Source organism: Podarcis filfolensis (genome assembly GCF_964270895.1).
Source record: "Podarcis filfolensis genome assembly, chromosome: 17".
NCBI classification, from domain to species: Eukaryota; Metazoa; Chordata; class Lepidosauria; order Squamata; family Lacertidae; genus Podarcis; species Podarcis filfolensis.
In genome coordinates, this window is record NC_139621.1 from 35632363 (window position 1) to 35648914 (window position 16552).

General features: G+C 43.1%; 1 long non-coding RNA gene across 1 annotated transcript in view; it reads right to left on the bottom strand.

Annotated features, from left to right (window-relative positions):
• The window catches only part of LOC310753041, a 104754-nt gene that overhangs the window by 40239 nt on the left and 47963 nt on the right, over positions 1 to 16552 (bottom strand). The window contains exon 3 of the long non-coding RNA XR_014543101.1: positions 14800 to 14875. This is a non-coding gene — a long non-coding RNA (uncharacterized lncRNA). The remainder of the gene's footprint in view (positions 1 to 14799; positions 14876 to 16552) is intronic.

The following is a 16552-nucleotide window of genomic DNA, read 5'->3' on the forward strand; positions in this document are numbered from 1 at the left end:
ACTCTAGGGTTGTGCGCTCATCTCACTCTAGAGGCCGGGAGCCAGCACTGTCCGCAGACACTTCCGGGTCACGTGCCCAGCATGACGAAGCTGCTCCGGCGAACTGGCACCAGAGCAGCACACAGAAACGCCGTTTACCTTCCCGCTATAAAGCGGTACCTATTTATCTACTTGCACTTAAGGGTGCTTTCGAACTGCTAGGTGGGCAGGAGCTGGGACCGAATGACGGGAGCTCACCCCGCCGCGGGGATTCGAACCACTGACCATGCAATCGGCAAGTCCTAGGTGCTGAGGTTTTACCCACAGCGCCACCCGCGTCCCTAAACTATGCAATATAACCTATGAAAAACAAAATAATTTAAAGCAAAGTATAATTAAACAATTAACACAATCCTTCCGTTCCCTAGTTCCACTCATCACAGGCAGCTCCCAAAGGAGGAAAATATATCTCCAGCTATGGCAAAGCAAAAGCAAAATAAAGCTCTCAAACGCTTGCAAGATATAGTCCGGGAGATATATAGCCATTGTGTGGGTATTGACAGCCCCCGAGAATTTCTGTAATCCCCTTTTAAAGACGTCAAAGTTGGTGGCCGTAGGTTAACTATGTGCTGTGTGAAGAAGAGCGTCTTTTTTATCCAACATTACTCAAGGGGATGATAAATAGGAGGAAGCAGAGTGTAGGCACAAAATGAAAGGATGGAGGGCGTTAAGTAGTGAGATTCTCCAAGGACACGTTTTGAGACCGGTGCTATTTAACCTCCTCATAATTTGGAGTGAGCAGTGAAATGGCGCACCAATACCACCCCTCTTGTTAGCCCATAGCATCTGAGTTTGCCATTAGGAGGAGAGATGGCGTGATCAGTCACATAGTGTGGCAACATATGCACATTGGAAGTCCCTGTGTATTGAGATCAGGCAGGCCCATTGGCGGTATAGTCGTACCTTGATTCCTGAATGTATTCTGTTCCGCAAATCTGTTTGACTTCTGAAAACGTTCGAAAACCAAGGCGCGGCTTCCGATTGGCTGCAGGAGCTTCCTGGACTCAATCAGAAGCCACAGAAGCAGTGTCGGACGTTCAGCTTCCAGAGAACATTTGCAAACCGGAACACTTACTTCTGGGTTTGCAGCATTTGGGAGCCAAAATGTATGAGTACCAAGGCGTTCGGCAACCAAGGCACGACTGTATTGTTTTCAGCACCTGCTTAAAACATTTTGTTTAGCCAAGCCTGTCCAGACTTCTTGAAGTTACATGTGTGTTAACTTTTTAGCTACTGTTTTAATAATCTATTCCATGTTTCTAAATACCCATTTTTTACTGTTTCTTATCTGAGAATTTAAACATTTTTATATATTTTTTGTAAAGTTTTTAGAAGCTTGTTTTATTCTTTCAAACAAGCACAGAAATAAAATCAAGCAGTTCTGGATTTACATATAAGCTAAACAAACTAAAGCTTAGGGCCCCACTCTCTTGGGGCCCCCAAAAAAGTAAAGGAAAAATTATTAATATTAATATTAATATTAATATTAATATTAATATTAATATTAATATACTTCTTAATCGTATTTCAGTTGAACAATTACTTTGTTAAAATATATATTTTGTTATGTGCAAATGGCTTTAGATATCTATTAGGTCCATAAATTACCATACAGCATATATTCAACAACAAAAACAGCGACAATTTGTTGTTGACAAAGGACAGCTGGACATATAAAGGGCCCCATTACCTTCAGTAGCTTAGGGCCTCATCAAACCTAAATCCGGCCCTGCCCTGCAACCAAGTGAATTAATTTTGTTAAATAAATATATATGAACTACTGCGTGAACTTCCAGTAGCCTCATCTTAAAAAAATAGGCTATTGCAGAGCTTGGAAAGGTGCAGAAAAGGAGAAGGAATTAGAGTACCTTCTCTGTGGAGAAAGGTTGGATGACATGCCACTTTGCAGTTTAGAAAAAGCCAACTAAGGGAAGGAAACATGATAGAAGTTTGTAAAATTAAGAACGGTATGGGAAAAGGGGACCAATATTTTCTTCCTCCCGCATAACACTAGGACTTAGGTACCTTTAGTGAAATTGACCAGCAGTAGATCAAGAAGAGACAAAATAAATTACTGCTACATATGATGCATACTTAATTTGTGGAATTTACGACCGATATTTTCCCCTACAGTTGAGAGGCAATGCTCCTGCACTGATCCCATCTCCTATCCCAGGGCAATTTCCTCTGCAACAAGCAACACTTAATGAGCCTTGGCAAATCTACATAATCCATTCTTAAAAATCAAGTAAACTAGTGGGCCATTGCAACACAACATCTAGAGGAGCCAGCAGAAAAACATAAGCATTGAAATATGAACCTGTGTTTAGTCCCTCGATCACTATCCAAAAAGGATATGCATAACATTTTTAAGAATTTCAACGGGATTTGCAACATGTGGAATCAAAATACTACCTAGCTAAATCCAGAGTAAGATTAATATACTGGATTAGCATTTTATTGCAGCATCCTGCAAATAGTTTCTGGTGAATGGAGAATGAAATAACATTATTTCTTTATGGAAGAAGTCCTGAATGGCTTGGGATCTGAAGCAGCATTGACTTAAACACCAAAGCACTCCAGAAGGTCTGGAGTGGGGATAAGTTCGATTCAGTTCACATTTAAAGCTGACTCTATCAACTTCATGCATTCAGAAACAATGGAAGATTCAAAACATAGGCAGCCTTTGAAATTCACACTTATCTGAACTGCAGTTCTCCAATCTGAATTGCAGTTCTCCGATCCATGTTTACAACAATGCACATATTACGTGAAAGCGAGCATAAAAATGAATATACTATTTAAAATAAGATACAAAATGCACAATATTAGGAGAAGTGCCTTGCGGAAATGTGTCCATTAGTCAAAACCACATACAAAAATGTGTTTATTGGGTGAAATCCACACTAAAGTTTCATGAGAAGTATTTTTAATTAATTGCAAATGGCTGCAGAATGGAATTTAAGATAGGAAAAATGAGAAACCGAGAGGACTGAAATGGACGGATCATTGCCTCTCTATTTGTGACTTCACTCAGAGTTCAGCTGAGAATTGTTTTTATGTTTTACCAAACAAAAAGCTGCTAACAAGAATTAGTTGCAATACCTCTTGGTACCTGGTTTTTATTTTTTTTTTTTCTGGGAGGGCTCCTGAAATGGACTTCAGTATCCAAGCCAAACATGGCAATGCAGTTGAAGAACATCACCCGCCCGGTAAACAGCTTGTAAAGGCCTAAGTGTGCTACCAGAGGTGGATGAGGGAAAGGTTGGCAGCTCTATGGCGGAAATTATCCCTCCTCTTTTGGAGTTTTAAGGAAAGAATTTTCACCTGCCTTTTGATGAAGAGACTGAGCTCTGCATGGTGAAGCTACACCTAAAAATGTTGACTCATGTTCCTGAGTGGAGGGAGTGTGATGCTCACACAAGCATTGCCCATAAATGGGTAATTTTCACACTGGAAAAGCTATTTAACAGACAGCTGAATTATGCAATTAGCACACTGAAACCAGCTCCAATTAACGATACATCTTAATTATCTATGTAATGTTATTTATGTTCCACTTGTAAAGTCCAGTCTGGTAATTAGAATTTGAATGTTAAGAGAGAGAGGATTTGGGGGAGGATGGGGGGGGGAGGGAGGAGAATGCTTTGAAGCAGAAACGAAGGAAATACATATTTTGAAAATGATCAGAGATCTAAAGATGAATTCTTGGGACTCTCAGCACAAAGCTCATTGGGCTTTCTGAATTCCCTTATCCTAAAAAGAAACTTTCCTTAAAAAATAATGAAGAGTGCAATCCTATGCAGCAGTGAGTTCAGTAGGACTTACTCTTAGATCAGTGCAGCTAAAGGGGAAAAAATAGAATTTTAATTCACTGTGAATATTTCTTCCAGAAATTGGCAAGAGGACTACCACCTGTCACCTCCTTCCTGCCTCTTACTGGGATAGATATTTCAGGTTCAAGAGATTCCTTTTTCTTTCTTTCTAACAAATGTTACCGAGTTCTTTATTTTCTGTGCAGCATGCTATATTACAGAGTTTAGGCTATTGAGTTATCCATTTGTAGTTCTGTTTGGGATCACTTTCTCCTCTGGAAACACATTGAACAGACACTTTTTTCTTGACTCTGCCGGGAGGGATTCCTGAATGGTAAGAAGGCCCCCATCACGTTCTGGAATGAAAATTCATGCTTGTTACAAGTCCATGTTAGTTATGAAATCCACCATCTTCCTCTGGTAGGTTAACTTCAGTGTTATGTCTGGAGTTCTGCTATGACACATTTTGGAGAGTTTGATCCTGTACTGGAGCACCTGTCACACACAGGAGTAAATAACAGCCCCACTTTCTGATCTAAAGCATTCAGATCTGGATAAACTATCACTGCAAAATTCAAATTTAGAGAATTCAGATCTGCTCCCGGATCTTGACTTCCAGGTAGAGTAACTATGAGAGACAGAAGCCTTCCTAACCTATGATAAGTTGAAACTGGAGCACATTTGCCTGGATTTGCCACCTGCTGGGTCTGACTCTAGGGGAGGAGTCATGGAACCAAGATCAAGAGCTGGAGCTCAGGTGTGAAATTGAGGCTTCAAATGTTGCCACTTGAAGATCAGTGCCCTAAAATTGGTTTTTGTGTTCAGGTAAACACTTTTTTTTATTCCACCAAGGTCTTATGCCAATGAAACAATCTACTGCCTCAGGTAAATTATGTTCTGACAATCCATTTTATTCTCCCTGATGCTGTTTTGCTGCTTGTTATTCGGCTGTTGTATTTTTTTATTGTTGCACCTTATCCTGTGTACCACTTCGGGTGTTATTTATACAGAAAACTGGGATGATGGTGTTAAACAAACAACAACAAACAATGGTTTTGCCCATCTTGGCATCACGTTTCCCCCCTTCTGTTTCTCCCAGGCTGCTGCCCCCCATTTTCTGGCTCTCAGCAGGAAAGCAAAGGACAAAGAGGCCCTATGCGCATAGTCTGCTACATGCCACGGTGGCCTCTAGTGGCCAGACAGCACAAGCTCATGTCACTCCAGGAGAGCAAGAACATTCAGCTGTCAGCAGGCGATTTCTAAGGATTGTAGGACAGCATTGGAGGGGGAAAGGCGTAAGAGATGGACTCAAGATCATTTCATGCAAATAAGCATGCTTCAACTTTAACATGCTTCAAACATCTTGTCATTCTTATAACCTTAATGGGTGAAATAAGGTGCATCTCTGCACAGCAGCCTTTTCAATGTGTGCTTATGGGCAATTCTAAGCACAGTGTAACAAAGGTTCTGCTCTAAAGGCAAGAAAGTGGGTTCCCTCTTCATGCAGAGGTGCATACCTTACAATAATCCACAGGTGGCAACAGGGACATTTTTGTTTAAGTGTAATGCCCCTTCTCACACCAGAGATTACTACTGGTGCCATCACCTCACACCTCACCCCTAATACACACCTGAAGTGGTTCCTCCTTCTGTTCCTCCTTCATGCATGTTAAGCTTATCTGCACATTATGGTATATGCGGGTGGCACTGTGGTCTAAACCACTGAGCCTCTTGGGCTTGCTGATCAGAAGGTTGGTGGTTCGAATCCCCGTGACAGTGGGTGAGCTCCCATTGTTCTGTCCTAGCTCCTGCCAACCTAGCAGTTCGAAAGCACACCAGTCCAAGTAGATAACTAGGTATCACTGCGGCAGGAAGGTAAACAGTGTTTCCATGCGCTCTGGCTTCTGTCATGGTGCCCCGTTGCACCAGAAGCAGTTTAGTCATGCTGGCCACATGACCGGGAAAGCTGTCTGTGGACAAACACCAGCTCCCTTGGCCTGAAAAGCGAGATGAGCGCCGCAACCCCATAGTCGCCTTTGACTAGACTTAACCGTCCAGGGGTCCTTTACCTACTTTTTGGTGAACACAAGCAGAGATGGGAGGGTAGCATGTCCCTACTTACGATCTCTGCACATTCAAGGAAATGTCTGCATAGGACACACATGTGCACAGTGGTACGTATATCAGCCTCTTTCCAAGTTCTCAGCCACATAGAAAGAGACCCTTACACATGCAACTGTACACATGTAAGTAGACTGAGGTGCCACCTTCTCCTGAGGATGGAGGGGGCCCTGCGCAATGTCCTGACATTGCGCACATGATGTTGTGCACTGTCAGGACATTGTGCCCTCTGAACATTGAGGAGGGACGGGCTCCTAAAAATAATAATAATGGGGGAGCCCCCAGTGCCTTGGCCCCCAGGAGTGGGCCCCCTTGTAAGCAGGTGTTAATCTGAAGACAATTGTGTTCTTGCTCCTCCACCCAAGACGGTATCAGTCATCATGTATGAATTAGGGCTTCTGCAACATCCTGTACCACACTAGTTTAAAACAATTTATAAAGTCACAAGTATAAAGCAGATGCTAAAAACTGAAGTATCTTGGGTGTCAAAGCTCAAAAGCCAGGGGAAAGAGGTATGTTCATTGAGCATACAATGGAAACTACAGAATGAAGGTGCCAGATGCACTCCCCAGTGATGCCCCCCCCATTTCTGAGGGTGGTCGAACTACTACAAGGAGCCCCTGTGCTGATCTTAATGCAGACTAGATTTTGAAAAAACAGAAATTATGCAGATTTCCATCAAGTTGCAGAACTCAGTTTCTTCTAGGCAGAACTTTTATATTTTAAAGCCCTGCTAATGATCCTATGCAGCAGCTATAGTTTTCAGATTATGTGTGACTAGCTAACAATGCTGATTCCAGTATTTGAAGGTTTTAATTTTTCTTTCTTTCCCTTTGGCACATTTGCTGTTTCACTTTGCTGCCATTGGTAGTCTCCCCCTTCCCCTTCCAGACTATATATTTGAAACAGAAGGCAAGCCTGACAGGAGCTTTACGAGACACTACAATTCTGCTCTCACAAACGGTATGGACAAATAAGGACAATCCCTAAAAAAAGGTATGACCTCTATTCCACAGGATGCTTCACACATATAGACAAAGAAACAAGCCAAGAAAACAAAGGTTTTCGTTTTTATATCATGATGTGACGCCTCTCCTAAGAAGAAGAAATAATATCCATCTCAGTTTATGACAGAGAGTGCATTTCACTAGGGAAATGAAGTAAGGTTTGCAAAGTTATGTGCCTGCAATACACAGACCCGACATGACCAGTGGTCACAAAGATAAAGGCTGTGACTCACCGATTCACCCCAACAGCCGCAAAAGTTGGGAACCGTGACTGACATTTCAGCGAGTGACTAGAATAAACTGCAAAAGTACAGCAGAAGGTTGCTGAGTAGTGCAAATAAATGCAGATCTGTTGGAAGTCAACCACATGCACCAACCGAAGACCCGGCTCTAGATGTCTGGCTTTATATATTCTACACTCAGACAAATACTGGCCACCGATTGTACTAACTTCCTTCCCTACAGAAATCAAAAGGTCACCACTGACATGTATGGAAGAAAGTAGAGGGTCTGAAGTAAAATGTGGGGGGGCAAACATTCTCATCTGTGGCAGAAGGGCAGCTCAGCAATCCTTGATCTGCCCCTTTGCAATAGCTTTGTCATTCCACTGAACTGTTTGTGCCTCTGTTGGGGAGTGCGCATAGGGCAAGAAAGACCTAAGCCCTAAACACTGTCATATAGAACAGCATACCCTCCAACATTTCTCTGATGAAAACAGGGATGTCCAGTGCTATTTTTCTAGAAAAAGAGGTGCTGGAACTCACCATAAACATCTCTTGGAATGGCAATGGCACCCACCTGAGAAGTGCTGGAGCTGAGTTTTGGTGGGTTCCAGCTCAAAAAAAGTCTTGGGGATGTCCTATTTCACACCCTCCAACACTTATCCAATGAAAATAGGGACATCCTAAGGAAAAGCAGCGCATTCTGGGATCAGATCAGAAACCGGGACTGCTTCTGTAAATCCAGAACTGTCCCTGGAAAATAGGGACCCTTGGTGGGTCTGGAACAGGGGCTTCCTAAATTCTGGTCCAAAGACCAGCAATGGTCTGAGAGCTTCATTCAGGTGGCATGTGAACAACAAGGGGAGAAGGAGCTGGTCACAGTGACTGCGACTGCAAATAGTGGGTGCAGCACATCAAGCATTCATATTCACTTTTAATTGTATTTTTCTCTATTTATTATTATATTTTAGATTGTGATCTATGGAACTCAAAATGCAACACAATAAAATGCAATGTAAGAAAGAAGCAATAAAAATACAATTCAAAATCATACGGCATCCACCTCAGCATATAACAATTGCTACAGCAGGCAGAGGGGACGCGGGTGGCGCTGTGGGTTAAACCACAGAGCCTAGGACTTGCTGATCAGAAGGTCGGCGGTTAGAATCCCCACAATGGGGTGAGCTCCCATTGCTCGGTCCCAGCTCCTGCCAACCTAGCAGTTCAAAAGCACATCAAAGTGCAAGTAGATAAATAGGTACCACTCCAGCGGGAAGGTAAACGGCGTTTCCGTGCGCTGCTCTGGTTTGCCAGAAGCGGCTTAGTCATGCTGGCCACATGACCCGGAAGCTGTACGCTGGCTCCCTCGGCCAGTAAAGCGAGATGAGCGCCGCAACCCCAGAGTCGGTCACGACTGGACCTAATGGTCAGGGGTCCCTTTACCTTTACAGCAGGCAGAAAGGTCATTTATGGAGTCTACCAGGACTCTTGGCAATTTTCTAGTGTCCATAGAGGGGAAATGTTTAGGAACCACTGGTACAGAATGTCAGCTAAAGTCAGATGCTGACAATCCATCTTGCTCCATGGTGTGAAAGAAACATAACTAAGCACGTGGCTCAGTGGATAGGAGCAGACTTGATTCTGAATGGCTGCAGCAACTTGAACCCCCATCCCAGTGGTGTCATTGGAGTGCATCAGTTTTATCTCTCCTATACAAGTTAATGGTTGATATGCTGCTCTTGGTGAGGCCCACCAGAAGGTCCCAATTGGTTAGTTAATTATGGTTATTCAAAGGGACTGAAGGAAGCTGGATCTACTCATTTTTTTGTAGGCCCAAATCATAAGCTGGTTATTGAAATACAAGCAAACAAGGGTATGAATAGGAAAATGAAGAATAACATAGCAACAGTCTGAGGATGGAGTCCTTAGCACCAACCCAGTATTTATTCTTTATTTATTTGGTGCATTTGTACCATGTTCTTGTGTGTGTGTGTGTGTGTGTGTGTGTGTGTGTGTGTGTGTCTATATCTATCTCTTCCACTCATCCATCCAGAGTGGCTTTTGTTGTTTAGTCGTCTTAGTCGTGTTCGACTCTCTGTGATCCCATGAACCACAGTGGCTTACATACGATCAAAACAAGACAGTCCCTGCTTGCAGGTTTATCATTAAATACACAAAACACAAGAGGAAAAAGTGGCAGGGAAGAAAGAAGGGGGGGGCAAATTTAGGTGCCTTTTTTAAAAAGTTAAATAGCAGCTCTTACAAATGAGCAGCTCGTATTGGCATAATTCAGGGGCTGAAGGCTCCTGCTGGAGATGGTGCTTTAACAGAGTGAGCCCTGCTTCCCATCTCTCCCAATCTCACAGTTTGCTGGAATGACTGGTACCAGGTGACACATCAGCAAGAGCAGGCCTGATGGACCCAGCCTTTATTATACTGCAGACTTAAAATAATCTGACCCCACCATTTCTCATAACTAGGCTCCCAATGACTTTTTCTTTGCTCAAAAACAGCTGCTGAAAGTGGATTGGAGCTGTATCTATCTTTCTGAGTGATTTGTGGAGGCAAACCTGACTGGAGCCCTGTGAAAGGTTTTGCCACAATTGTTAACTTTTCTCGTACTATCTATATTGTAACACATTGAAACTACAGTAGTGGCATTTAAAAGCAAATTCGGGAAAACATTATTTGATTGTTTCCTTTTCTTCCGTTTCCTTATCTGGTTTGGCAGTCAGTGAGCAGACATCTGTTGTGTATATAAGAAAAGACGCTTTTTAAAAAGGACTCTCTGCGATTCCCACACAAACTGAAGAAGGGGGAGGCAATAAACCTATTTTTCATGTCCCTTTCCTGTTTGTGAAAATGTGTTCCTAGCTCTTGCAAAATTGCAATCTGGGAAAAACATGAACCTACTGTAGGCAAGCAATGCTACCTGCCACAATGTATTTATTTTTCCCTATTTAGGGTGCTAACAGCACCACCCTGATGCCTTGGAATGGCCAAAATATAACAAGGGCCCATTCAAACAAATAAAAATCAATAAACCACAACAAATATTAAAATCCAACTCACTTATAGCCTGAATCTCAGCTACCCAAAGGCAACTGGGAACAACACACACAATCACAACTGAGGCCTAAGCACATTTATTTGGAAGCAAGTTCAATTTACTACTGCAGGAGAGCTTTATTCCAGTAAGTATGCTGAAGACTGAGAAGAATGCCCAGGCTTTGGTATGCCTCAAGGGAAGAGGCTGAACTCCAGGGCAGGAGCGACCACACAGACTGGATCTCTATGGGTCTTTCAGTGCTCTAACATCACACACAGGCTGTCAGCTCCAGAGAGCATTCAATCTCAACTTTGGGGTACATCTAGATGAAAGATTTCAGAGAACAGAATCCTAAAACACACCAAAACGCCCACAATCCAAATGGAGACAGTTGCCAGTCCCTTAGTTGAGTGCCCCTGTATGTTTATTCTGAATTGCCAAGGAGATTTTGGTTGTTTTCCGACAACCTGTTTCTTGAGCATTCATCCCTATTTGCACAAAGTTGATGGGGAAGTTGGACAGCATCAACTGTTCACTAGGCATTCCCTGTGATTTATTTGTGACAAGGTTAGATGATATGTTGCATCAAGTGTTATCCCACACTTTCCAATGTATTACCCCATCACTTTCCTTAGTGGAAAAAGACTTTCGTTTGGGGGTAGGAGAAGGGCTGCACAAGAGCTCCAAGTTATTGCGCAACCTGCATTTGCCAGTATGGCATTGGATCCCAGTCTGAGAGCATCCTTCCTTCCCTAAAAGCCTCACCTCTTTCCCAGCCAGCTTGGACACAAAGGACCTCACACAGGGAGTTCAGTTACCTTACTGGCCTCTCCCTTCTCATATTGGAAGACGTTACCTAACTGCTGCAGATAATATGGCACCGTTTGAAGCAACTGGATGAATGAAAACTGACTCCTTTTGGAAACTGAGCATTGGCAGATGTGGGGAGGTATAATGAGCAGGCTCGTTAAAAGATTTCCTCCAAGCCAGGGGAAGGTAAGCAGGTAGGGGGTGTCATGGAAATTCCACTCAATATTGATCCAGAGCAGATTCCAGCGTATAGTTAGCGGAGTAAAAACTTAAACATGTTGCAGGCTTCCCCAAAAATAGACCAGAGGCAGTTGTATTTCATCCAGCAGAGCTTTGCTGCTACTGAAGGCAAATGAGCATAATGGTCACAAATCCAGTACATTCAGGATTGGCACCGGCCATAAGAAATTCAGTTGCAGCAGGCTTAACTAGCAGGCATAGTGTCGCCGTGGGGAGTAAACAAGGAGAGGTTTCCCCAACCAAAAAAAGAGAGAAAAGATAGAAAGTGCTCAGTTTCTTCAATTTAAGAGCTTCTCCGTGTGGAGACTGCCAGGAGTTTCAGGAACAAAGTATAGAAGGGAGTTGGCGGTTAATAGCTAGCAGCTGGCGGCCTGACCAGGATGCTTCACAGAACTTGCCCAAGATGTTTCTCATAGCATAGACAAGAAGGTGCTGTTAGAGTCTCAGTAGGTTGGTAAGTTTAAAAGTAGAGAAGTAAAAAAAGGAAAAATTACTTCCCTGGGTGGCAATCAACGCTAATTACAGTCCTGTTATCTGCGTAGCTCCGAAGCCTGCTTCCAGGCTTAACTTAAACTTGCATTAACTTATAATAACACTATATACAGAACACCACACCAGATGGAAAAAAGAAAGAAAGAGAAAAGGTGAAGCCCAGGCCTCTTATTATAGTGACCTTGCAGAAGAGATAACAGAACCAGTTTAAGTCAGCTGTACTCAGCTTCTCTGAAGGAATAACCCAAACATCATGAACCTTCCGCTTGTTTCTTTCACACAGAGAAGCTTCCAGAACCCTCCTGAATTAAGTAGAATAGGAAAGATCTCTACACATCAGATCTAAACTTTCTGCGCTAAGAAATGCAAACTGACAGGGAGCAAGGTTCCAAGGCCCAGAAAGACATCCAAATTACAAATTGAGAAGGTTAAAAGTTTAAAAAGCTTTTTAAAAGGCTTTAAAAAAATAGCTGATAAAACATTTTTTTGGAGGAACAATGCTGAGCCTCTTTATGCAACTTCCTGCCGAGTTGCCATCTTCCTCTAGGTAGCTCAAGGTCGAAATGGAGCGTTGTCCAGACCCATGAAAATATTATTCAAATTTTACTAGCCAAACTCTTCAAAATGCATCAAATGATAAATCAAAAATATCAATACAACATCTTGTGCTGTCCAGCACAGGCTAAACATCTTACAAAAAATGAAATAATTCCAACAGGATTAAGAAGCAGAGGTCTGTCTCTTCCCACAACATCCATTTTTGACCTGGAGCTTGTTAAAATAAAAAAAACTGCTCCTTTTCCCTTATGGGGTATCCAAGAGTCCATATAGAGTCCTTTTGTAGGTTCTCTATTGGTAGAAGAAAATAACAGGCCAACCAGAGACTATTGAGAAGCAAAGCAGCTAGTAAGCATGATCTTTATTAAACTGCTGCAACAGGGTGCTCTCTCTCTCTCTCTCTCTCACACACACACACACACACACACACACCCCGCCCCAAGCAGGAGGGAGAAGGAACCCAGAACAATGGTGTGCAAGCCCTTATATGTTGTTGTTGTTTAGTCGTTTAGTCGTGTCGGACTCTTCGTGACCCCATGGACCAGAGCACGCCAGGCACTCCTGTCTTCCACTGCCTCCCGCAGCTTGGTCAAACTCATATTCGTAGCTTCGAGAACACTGTCCAACCATCTCATCCTCTGTCGTCCCCTTCTCGGGCCCTAAGGAAGTCAGACTATCCTCCACCAGGGCCAGGGCCTTTTCAGTGATGGCTCCGACCTAGTGGAATGCTCTGTCCCATGAGACTAGGGCCCTTCAGGATTTAACTTCCTTCCGTTGGGCCTGTAAGACAGAGCTATTCCGCCTGGTCTTTAATTTGAATTCAGTCTGATCTTTTATTTCCCTTCCCTTCCCTTCCTTCCCTCACCCTCCCCTTTTATGAAGATCACCCACTCTGAGACCCCACAGCTAATTCTCCCCTGACCTCCTCGCTGGCCCAAGTAGGACCAATTCAGCCAGCTAGCCCTGGGGATTATCTAATTGATTTTTGATTTTTGAATTTTATAGTTATTCATGTTTTTATACTGTATTTTATGCTGCTCTTATAATTAAGTGCTTTAAACTGTTTTAAATTTGTTGTTAGGCGCCCTGAGCCCAGTTTTTGAACCGGGAAGGGTGGGGTATAAATATTTTTTTATTATTATTAATTATTATTATTATTCTCCTTGTGCCCTCCATATTTCCCAACATCAGGGTCTTTTCCAGGGAGTCTTCTCTTCTCATGAGGTGGCCAAAGTATTGGAGCCTCACCTTCAGGATCTGTCCTTCCAGTGAGCACTCAGGGCTGATTTCCTTCAGAATGGATAGGTCTGATCTTCTTGCAGTCCGTGGGACTCTCAAGAGTCTCCTCCAGCACCATAATTCAAAAGCATCAATTCTTTGGCGATCAGCCTTCTTTATGGTCCAGCTCTCACTTTGTCCACTTCATGGACAAAGACAACAAGCCCTTATATAGACTTTTGAAATTGCCACCCTGTAGCACAAGACCACCCCCCAATGCATCATACATACATCACAGAAGGGACGGTCTACAGCAGAATCCTGTCTGGCAGGAAACCTGTTAATGGTCACTGATTGCTTTTACCTGGGCATCCTGGCCATTCTTTTGTGATGGTAAATACTCAGTTCCTGAATCCAGGTCACAGGCTCACCCTTATTCATACACAGATATGCCCTTAAGACAGGATTTGTGAGCAAAGAGACAATGAAGAGGCTTTCCTTTTTCCTTCCTCCTTGCAGAGAAACATTTGAGGTCAATTTGGGAGAGTCAAAATGGTTTCAGGATTGCTCTCCTGTACTATTTCATACACACAGTTTGTATACTTATGTGTTTGCTTTGTTGATTTATGAACATATGATTTATATATATGAGTCCTTAGAATTCCTATAACAAGCTGTTTTCTCTTTTTCTCTCTCTCAGAGAGGGTCTTTTAAATAGCCTCGAGACAAACAGGAAGCCAACTCCCTTCAAAATGGAGATTTGCAACCCAACACCTTCATCACATGATCTAAGGTTACAGCACTCACTTGTTGGCTACCAGAGAACAACAATCAGTTAGTTAATTATCAACTCAGCAAGAGCTCAGAGTGTTCTTCTTGGCTTTTCCCATGGAAAACCCCCATATTAAAGATTTTCACCAATGCACATTTAGGCATTCTCATTCCATTGGCAATTAAACCATTATACTTAACTCTAACTGAGGGCTCACAGGTGGTTGGTTGGGAGAACCTGGCTATGACCCGAGCCCAATGTTGTCTCATTGTCAGTATGGAATCCTCAGGGACTGAACATTTTTATTTTAATTCAGCACGTTCACATGTATGGAAAGAACCAGTAACCTTCTTCCAAGTTTTAGGCCTATTCATCTCAGCCAGAACTCTCCTGTGCTATGGGGTGGGGTGGGAACCCTGGGTGGGGCAACAGTATTAGCAAAGCAAAGCAAACTTACCTTATTTCTCTCACTGTTGCATATGGCAAACTGCTGCTGTGGAGTTCTTACGCACAGGTGATATCATTCAATGAATCTAGGGGGAAAGAGAGGGTTGCAGGTGTGAATATAGTTGGTTCCTGGGCCAAGGGGAAGTACTTGAAGAGGGAACTTCCTGTGGAGCAGAGTGGGAGGAAGAAGCCAACGTGGACCTGGAGGCCCAGGAATAAGCAGAGCTCCTTGTCTGCTGTACTTAAATAAAGCTGTTCATGTCTGAGTTTGCCTCAAGTGCTGGGAGTTTGTTTGAAAAGCAGCCCTCCTGGGCAATAGCACAGCAGGTAAAAAACCAAAACAAAACAGACTCCTGCTCCAGCTGGGGTGTCTCCAGAGTGATTGAAGACCAAATGCTTTGTGGGAAAGAGCCCAGGAGCAAGTGAACAAGAGAGAGACCGTGTGCATCAGGTGCCTGTTCCTGCTCTAACTGGGCTTGTTTTGCAGTCTTGTGTGGAGCCTCTGTTGTTGGTTTTTTTTTAATGTTCCCACTGTACTTGACTCAAATTGCTTTGAGGTCAAAAAGCAGGGTGTAAATTTGATAAACAAATAAAATCATACCTAATCCCATCTCCTAATACAGTTTGCAAGGCAAACTTTTTGTTTTACAGTAAGTCCGGAACTCATGCAGGGGTTACATTCTGGAGATCGTGCCTAAAGCCAAAATCGCATATGGTCAAAACTCACTGGGGTCAGTGGCAGACGAGATCGCCAAAGACATTTTCCCCAGAGGTCTGTCCCCTTTTTAATATTTTTTGGCCATGCTCGTAAAGCTGAATGTGTGCAAGTTGGTCTCTAATGTCCTACCAGACAATTTTTTAATTTATTTTGATATGGAAATGTAAGAACTGAATTTAAGGCTGGAGAATTCAGAGCCTGGGTTAAACCAGAATGGGCAGAATAATCTATCTCCCGCTCTTGAGCTACGATGAATTCCTGGTTAGTCAGGGATAGAAGTCCAAAAGAAAAATACATCAACATAGGCCCTGTGTGCAACAGGAGAATGACAAGAACATTTCTATGTCTCTGAAAATATAGCTCCTGTGTAAGACTTAGCATAATCTGTCTTGAGCAATAACAACATTTGGAGGAGGAATTGCAAGGAACGATTTTGGCAATCTGGCACAGATGCACCTCACTCCTGATATATATATGACGGATTGCATTTGTTGGCTAGGCTATTGTGGCACCACTAGCTTCCTCCTGGAAATTCAAGGGTTGCTTTTTTTTTTTTTTTTTTTTTTTACTAGCAAGAGATGAGAAGGGGAGGGGGGCAGAATCTGGGTATGCAAGCCTTCCGCCTTCCCTGGACAAAGGTCTAGACGCTTAAAGTACATTTCAGGTCAAGAGAACCAATTTCAAGGCAGGGGCTGTACACAGGTGGCGAAGCCCTTACCATAGAAATAATGTGAATATTAAGTTAATCAAAGAGGCTTGCACTGGAAGGGAATTAAGAGGAGTGGATTTTTTTAAGGGGAGGGGGAAAAACAGCTCGTAACAAGCAATCCATGTCACTTTTTCCCTCCTGCATCCTCTTGCTCTGTCCCATTTGTCTAGCAGTAATCTACATTTCAAATGATTACATGGGAAGCTGAAGTGGTAGTGACAAGGATAAACGAAGCTTGTTAAACTAATAGCTGCACTAATGCCCAAATATGTGAACTTCCCAGAGTCAGGCGGCATCCGAGGCTGCCGGAGCTGTCAGCCTGGCTCCCCCTGGGCT